Source organism: Eurypyga helias, unplaced genomic scaffold (genome assembly GCF_000690775.1).
Source record: "Eurypyga helias isolate BGI_N326 unplaced genomic scaffold, ASM69077v1 scaffold5717, whole genome shotgun sequence".
Classification (NCBI taxonomy): domain Eukaryota; kingdom Metazoa; phylum Chordata; class Aves; order Eurypygiformes; family Eurypygidae; genus Eurypyga; species Eurypyga helias.
The window spans coordinates 42,930-51,407 of record NW_010262185.1 but is presented as its reverse complement, the minus strand read 5'-3'; positions in this window follow the sequence as shown (position 1 = coordinate 51,407).

The window sequence follows — 8,478 nt, the reverse complement described above, 5'->3', positions numbered from 1 at the left end:
CCAACATCCTCCAGTTCATGGCACGCCTGTTGGGTGGCTTATGCAGTTAGAGAAACCATGTGTGGCTCTGATCCCGAGTCACTTCTCGTACCTCACAGTGAGCAGCTGCCCAGTGAAGGATCAGCTGGGATCGTTTCCTCCCCACTGACGGTCCCTTGGTGTTCAATCCTCCTTCAGCGCTGATTTTTAAGAACTCTGATGAGACTCTGCTCCAGCTGGAGACGCTATGTGACGTATACCCGATTTTCAGTAGTACACTACTACTGGTACCTGCTCGGAGACCAAAGGGCCTGGCTACCCCAACTCAGGGTTGCAGGAGTGTAACAGGCTGTGCCGACTGCCTTGCTGCGAACACCACGTAGGTTATAAACTATCTCAAGAACTGCCTAAGCCACATGAGGGAAGTACACTTAAGATGAAATTACAGAACCCTGGGCTCAGATAATCCTTCAGGAAAGAAGATGTGGATGATAGTGGAAGCCTTTTTTTTTTCTTTGAGACTGCCAGATTCCAGCAGATTCCCATCCCTGACTGACTTCATTCTGCTCTTCCTCCCTGCCTGCCTCAGCCAATTCCAGCATTTTCCAGACCGCAGGTCAGATCCTGACCTATTCTGCCTTCATGTTTAGCTATCACCTGTTACTATACCTGCTCGAGAGCTATTTCCTCCTCAACCACGGTTGTAAATTTTCCTTTTATTCTGTAGTTACGTCTTAAAGAACTACAGATATTTTTATGAATGATGCCAAGTGTTCTAAAAACATGTTTTATTTAGGATTACATTTTCACGTACTCAAAGTTACATGATATGTACACATGCAATACAAAAATTTAGAGGGCAAAAGAATTAATTGACAGGAATGATAGTTTTTTTGATGTGCTGAATACAGGATGGGTATCAAAGGACTAGGCCTAGTGTCTAGTCCTTAGCCCTCAAAAATAATTCCTACTCCCCAGAAACAGCTTCTGGAAAAAGAGATAGAATACTTAAATAAAACTTCTGAAAATTCTTTCCACTACTCTGTGAGACTATTTTCATAAAGCTATAGCTATTCCTATGACCTAGGGAAATATGAATTCTAGCAGAGTATCACTGTACTCTCTGTAACAATGTTTGGCAATTTAGCATGTCAGAAAAATAAAGAACTATTTCATGTTAATTGAACATCAACATATAATACTCCTATAGTGCTTGCATCACATAGATGGAAACCTGAATAGTATTTTTAATGGGAACATTTTTCATTGAATGGAAACATATACTTCCATGTTAAAGGGAATAGAAACATATACTTCCATGTTAAAGGGAATACACATGGAGAAAAGCAGAATCTGTTGTCTAAAGATCAGCCTTACATAAATCTTGTTCTAATACAGAACTTGTCAATAGGAAAAAAATGGGTTATTGAGCATCAACAGCACAGCCAGCACATCGAGGGAGGGGATCCTCCCCCTCTGCTCTCCTCTGGTGAGACCCCACCTGGAGTGCTGCATCCAGCTGTGGAGCCCTCAATATCAGAAGGATATTGACCACTTGGAGCGAGTGCAGAGGAGGCCACGGAGACGATCCGAGGGCTGGAGCACCTCTGCCATGGGGACAGGCTGGGAGAGGTGGGCTTGTTCAGCCTGGAGAAGAGAAGGTTCGGGGGAGACCTGATGCACCTTCCAGTGCCTGAAGGAGCTACAAGGAAGCTGGGGGGGACTTTTTACAAGACTCATGGAATCACAGCACAGTTTGGGTTGGAAGGGACCTTTAACCAACACCTGACTAACTCTAACCCCTCCTATCAAGGCATGGGCATCTTCCACTAGATCAAGCCTCTCAAAGGTCCATCCAACCTGACACTTCCACGTCTCTGCGCAGCCTCTTCCAGTGTTTCACCAGCCACAGCTGGTTGTGTCACCAAGGACAGCCCAGCCCATCAGCCTCGCTGGCCTTTACTCTTTCTTGTTCTGCATCACAGCAGGGATTCACACACCCTAGCAGCCTGCAGAGTCCACAACTGATTATGTGACGTGACCTTCCACAGGAGCCCACGTAGCACAAGCTACAGCCCGACTTTCTCCAGCAGTACTGCTTCTACGGGAACTAGGGATGAACAGAGAATAACAACGATCGTGCAGAAGTCAACAACAGCTAAGGACTCTGTCATTCTTCAAGACACCAAAATTCAGTTTTGAACAGCGGATATATTGTCAAAACCAAGATTTGGAACAGATGGCTTAAAAAAAAAAATGCAAGTAGTTTCTGTAAAATGTGGAGAATATGATTCCCGATTCAAGCTCAAATGACCTTCAGACAAAATAGATTCAAAAGACAAAACTTGCCTTATCTTTCAAATTAAGGAGTAACAATTTCTGGTATATAGTTGAGACTTAGGAGAAACACACAAAGAACAATAAATTCTTGTTTTGGATTGTTCTTTCCAGAACATCAACACGATTTTGACATTTCTGCAGCCATAGCTTTGTGAGCCGCCGTGGTGGTGCAAATGAAATCAGCTCATAGTTGCAGCTCCGTTTCATCTGCAACAGCATTTCTGAGTAAACATACTCGCACCATGACTCTCTGCATTTTGCTAATGAAATTATGCCTATTCCACCCTTTGAAGATTGTATTATCCTGTGCAACTTTGTATGAAAAATTGATACCTCTGTCACGGCTCAAATGTATCTTCATTTGATAAAAAAAGGGAAATATGTCCCATGTTTCTTGTGCATCTTGGACTGTGGTTGGGTTTTTTTCCTAGATAACCTTTAGCCTTAATTTTGCTGCACACCCTCACAAGATTTTTTTCTGTGTTGCTACCACCTTATGGTCATAATGTCTTGCCTTACTCTAATGGTAGCAATTTTGTCCCACTCACATCCAGCTTTCAGACAGAAATCATACAATAGCTTTTGTCTTTCTGTCAAAAAAATAAATTAGTAGTAAAATACTAAAATTACTGCCTGACTTTCATCACCCATTTTTTCTGTTTGCATGGTAAAGTCTTTTTTTCCTCCGTGTTCCTGAATTTCTAATGACAGAGGGTTAGGATTAATTTGCAGATAGAATAACCCTTTTCTAAAGGCACACTACTCAATAAATGAACAAGCTGCTTACAGTAATTAAAGTAATGTCATCCTGTGCTCAAATTGCTTGTGCTAATAAAGCTAATTGGCAACAGCAAGCATTAACTGTGATTAGTCATATGCATCTAATGTCATCACCAGTGCCTATAATTTTCTACAAAGAGGGAATTTCACATCTGGTTTGAATCACTTGTCCATTGTCTGCATTGGTGTTTTTTCCCATATTATTGTATCAAAGATTCTTTTACTACAGTAAATAAAAGTTGATTTTCTTTTTTCAAAGGACTGCACAGCAGAGAACAAGCTACGAAGCATTCCCAAGTCACTTATTTCTGAGTGTTTGATTTCAGCTAAATTAATAACTCTGCATTTTCCTTCTTTTGCCGATATCCCCTTCTACAGGATGTAGATTATTTGCAACAGAACATTCATCTAATCAGTTTATACCACAAGTACACCAAGATTTTGGGTGGAGGCTCTGCAGCAGTTAGTAGAGTGATGCTTACGCTGCATTTTCCTCCAAGAGGTTCATGCAAGGGAGACGTCCCCTGGCATCAGCGCTGTCTGTCACGGGCAGAAGAGAGAGTAACTGCTGTTGGTACAAGACAATAAACGCTTTGTACAAGAGGAGTGGAAAATCCAACACATCGGGCCCACGTTCAGGAGACCAAGCTAGTAACAAGCAAGCACAGATTGTAATAAGGAATAAAATAAGAAAGTAAGTAGATAAATGCGGTATTTTGGGGAAACATGGAAAGTTAAAGGGTAGTTGTGCCTTACAAGTCTATGAGCAAGTGTTACAAATGGTGCTGTGCCCTGGAAAGCTAATCCCAGTAACAGAAATGGAACACGCTTTTAAATTCAGGCTTTTAAAATCATTGATTGGAGTCGATTGGCACCTGAGGCACTTCATTTGTGTGGTGCTACCTGAAGAAGTCATAGGATAGTCACTTAATTCCTTAGCACTTTTCTTGTCACTGCCTCTTCATGTCGGCAGCTTCATCTTTTTGTCATTTAAAAGCTTTATGGTTCCTGCCCTCACTTTGGATTTTACATCCTATGAAGTTTACCGGTCTAACAGTTAAGTAGAGCAGTAAGGGGCAGGTTGACTTGCCTGAGAAAGAAATGCAATCCACTACTACCTGTGTAACTGCTGTCCAGTGTCAAAGAATAAAACATCTATTTTATTTATTGTTATTCTGGCTAATAAGTAAGAAATTTGCAGGTGTAACTATAAAGTTGGTCTTTCTGCCACCTTCCCCAACAGAGATACTAAGCCTATCATCAGAAAGCTGGTGGAATGGCAATAAGGAATATTTTAGGGAAAAAAAACTCCAATTATCTTTGATAAAGGACTACCTGTATCACTGAATTTTAGTGAATGTAGGTAGCTATATGGCTACACGAGCTGGCTGTTTCCTGAGGCTTTCCTGATAATCATTGGATTGGCAGGTTCCTCTAGAGTAACACTCTGGATGTGCCTATTGGAGCTCTGGAATGCTGCCTTCTCAAATATAGAAATCAATTAAATCACTTCTTTCTGACTAAATAAATGAGAGAAGGTATTCATAGGTCGGTTCAGTTTTAGATGTTAAAAATGCAAGCTCGTCTTACAGCAACTAACAGTGCTCATGCCAACACCACACTACCAGTGATGTACAGCCTTACCCTGGTCGTCAGCCAAATGCAACTTCTACAGCACGTTTCACCAATACAAGAGTGCCCAATTGCAAGTAAATCTCAGTTTAATGACTTAAGATTTTTTTACTGAAGTATGTGTGAAGCATTACAAATTCTCTAACTCCAGTACTATAGCCAAGATTGCTGATTTTTTGTTTACACTGGGGTTTTTTTCCCCTACCTTTTTTTATTTAATATGGAATTAGTCCACACTAGTAAGATGACTCTGGTGTAATTCATCATTAAGAATTTAAAAAGCTTCTCCTGTGAGATAAAGTTATCCAGCTTTTCCTTCCTTATTCTGTCATGGCCACAAGTCATGGATTTACATCAACGATCAGTGTCACAGCTGAGGTGTGTCCTTGAGTTCTACCACGCTGTTTCCTGGCTGCGCTCAAACCTGAGAAGTGAGTCTTTTCTCCCTGTGCCGTTTCTGAAAGGGCAGCTGTCTTAGTATCGCCAGGCTGGATGATATCTTGGCAGTTTCAATATAGTTCTGTGAAAGCTTCTGTGAGACAGCAGGGAAAAGAGAATGCGAGATCCAATGCCATCAGGATTCTTAATGCACAGAAAGCAAGAGCTACCCGTAAAAACCATTAAAAGCTGGAATCATGTGTCTGTCATCTTCTGAGTACAGAAAGCCCCCTTATCTCTAGCACTGCACCTTTTCCTTAAGTTATGCAAGAAATTATCCTTATAATAAAGCTCTTACACAGAAGGGAACCATACTGAAGCATACTGGGCAGTATTGACATGGATTCTGCTCCCTCCTTCACTTCTTCCAGTTCCAGGCTGTTTCAAAGTTCAAGTACTACACACGCAGTATCGTTACTGCTGTCTTTCATCAATCCTGTCCACAGCCAGTACAGCAGCTGCTATGGCCGCAGCAGTGAGCAACCCTGGCACACAAAGTCAGTAAACCCAAGACCTAATAAACGCGCGTCAGCTTAGCAGTAAACATCGTTACCTTTATTTCTCCACAAAAAAGATTATGATTACCTTTGAGTATCTAAAACATTCTTAGATGTTTGTAGCACACATCAAGGCCATTTTTTTATTAAAAAAATCATTCTTGCCCCACTACCCTTTCCGGTCTGAGGTCGATGAAGTTTTTTTTGTTAGGAGAACATAAAGCCTGTCAAAGGCAGCATTAGTCAAGCAGAGTTTGGATCAGAACTGGAGCAAATCTGATGTCCAGAGGCTTTAAGTCCTACAGTCAGATAAGAGCCTGTAGAACACCCTGATGACAGATATCCAAGACTGTCATTAACACCCAATCATAAAAATAACCACTAAAATTAACAAGTTACCCTTTCAAACATACCATATTACCAGAGCCCATACCTTTTGTTACATGTAAGCGAAGGCTAAACCTGCAGATTTAAGTCTATTAAGTCTTTTAAGGCAATGTTAATAGAAAACTAGAAACACTGTAATTTTGGTCTAGCAGCAGCTGTTTCTGACACTTCACATTCCAAGGGGTCAGACTTGAGTACATAATACTTTGCCCACACCATCAGTATAATACCAAGTCAGAATTTGACTTACTCAGAGGATACGATGCACCCTGCTTCCTTCCAGTGCCACTCAACTTCATGTTTTTCCCCCCATGACAAACTTGACACAGGCATCATGGCCACGAACTATTTGGATAAAACCAAACGCCCCAGGAGCTCAAGGCCATTCAGAGGTTCACGTTTACAGCAGCTCGTTATTTTTCAGGGAGTCAGGCAGCCAGGAAGATTTAATGCACTTTTTGTAGCTCACGCACGTGTCACAATGACTAAAGAGACAAAGCTTGCTGGAGATCAGGAACTCCAAATCCCCCTCCCCTGCCCCCAAAGCTTAACTTGGTCATTTATCTGCTCTATCGCTTCCAAGTCAGTATCCCGACATGTGCCATAGAGAGGATCTTCCCACCTGACTGCTGCCTGTCTATAACCTTCCGGTGACAAGGCTTTGCGCATTTGGGAAGATGAATTTCTTGCTTCTAATAAACGTGTTGCCGTGTAACTGTGTGATCTGGTTTCTGTACGAATATGCCACACTTTCCTTCTTTCTCTCCAGAGCCCTGGCACAAGGATGCACTGGAAGCAGCATCTGCCCCTCTCACTGCAGGAACTGGTTATTTAGTCATTTAGAACAGAGTCCACACTTGCTCATATGACAGAAAAGGATATTGGAGTGAACAGTTCAGATGAAAAAGCAGCAAGCACCCTGACGTATGTCAAATCAAGCCTAATCATCATTAACCCACACCTAGTGTTACAGCGAAAGCCTTTTGCTGAGATACTCTGTCGTAGGACGCAGTCGGAGGCTGCTGTTAGGTATGGCTTACCACGTGAAGAACGCTTCCGTCACAGCCAAGTCGCCTGCAAAGCCCTTTCCGTGCAGCCTGCTCCGCTTCCACAGCGGGAGGGTCCTGCATGCACCATCTGTAGCCACTCTTCTCCGGAATTAATGCAGAGTCAAGGGCAATCGGCTCCTCCAGCAGAGACCAAGAAGCTCCTGATGAACAGCAGGTAACCAGCCAGGTGAGTTTACTGCCTTTGGAGTGTTTTCGGGATGCGTCAGACCACTCCTCTGCGCTGCTCAAGGCTGGGCCCACCACACAGACCCTTTCTCACACAGGGCGTTAGGATGGTTTACACACGTGCACCACCAAATTCAAAACTGCAACCCGTCAGCGTGCCCTTGAGGACAGGCCAGGGACAGCTGCTGAGGCAGCTAGGTCTCAGCACTGTACCCAGAAGCACAGCAGTTGGGAGATTAACAGCATCAGTACTCGTTACTGATAAACCACTTTGGGCTGAAGCGGACAGTGTTGATCCAATAACCACAAATAGCAATTCTTGCCTCGGTTTCTGGGAAGCCACAGACATGTCAACAAAAAGGCTCAAAGGTATCAAGTAGTTTGACTACGAGAGAAGCAGAGAAGTCGTCTGACAAGACCTGAAGTCAGCCTCAGACACCAGAGGCACTGTTCCTCCGCCCAGCAAATCACACTCCGGCTGGCAGAGACCACCGATAGCATCTACACGTGCAGAAACAAGGAGCTTAAAATCCTTTTGCATTTACTGAAGTGCTGCAGCACCATATGCACCAGTACCTCCTTCCTGGCATTCTACAGGTCATTTCGGAACTGCGCTAGCCCCACCGCCACCGGCCGTGTTAAGGGAATATATCCTGCCCACCGATGTGTGCACACACAAGTGCGCGTCTCTGCTTTTTATTAGTGTAGTTAAAAAACTGTCTTAAGTGCCTGGACATAATTCATATTGATTACCGTGTATGAATCATGTAAATAATACACGTGAAACAACAGAGTTACCAGGAAGTCACCCAGCACTTCCCCAGTTCAGACTGGTCTTTAGAGTACCTCAAATAAACACGCACAGTACCAGTATTTTAAACATAAAACCTAAAAACCTCCATGCTTCCTCAGCCCTTTTCAAGCTACTTAATTCTGAAGTGACTCCAGAGAAAGAATAGGACCCCACAGTCCCACGGACATCTCAGGTCCCAGTTACTACCCTCTTCCCATCTGCACGCTGGCAGTCCGCTGTGGCACTCAGAAGCGGAACCCTCCTCATCTGAAAGCCCACTTCAAAACAACGGGTTAGCAGTGACTACAGAAGAACCCCCCCCTCACACACAGAGTGACAAGTGTGTCGATAAGGATATAGCAGGAAAACTGCTCTGGAGAACTCCAACAAAAGAAAG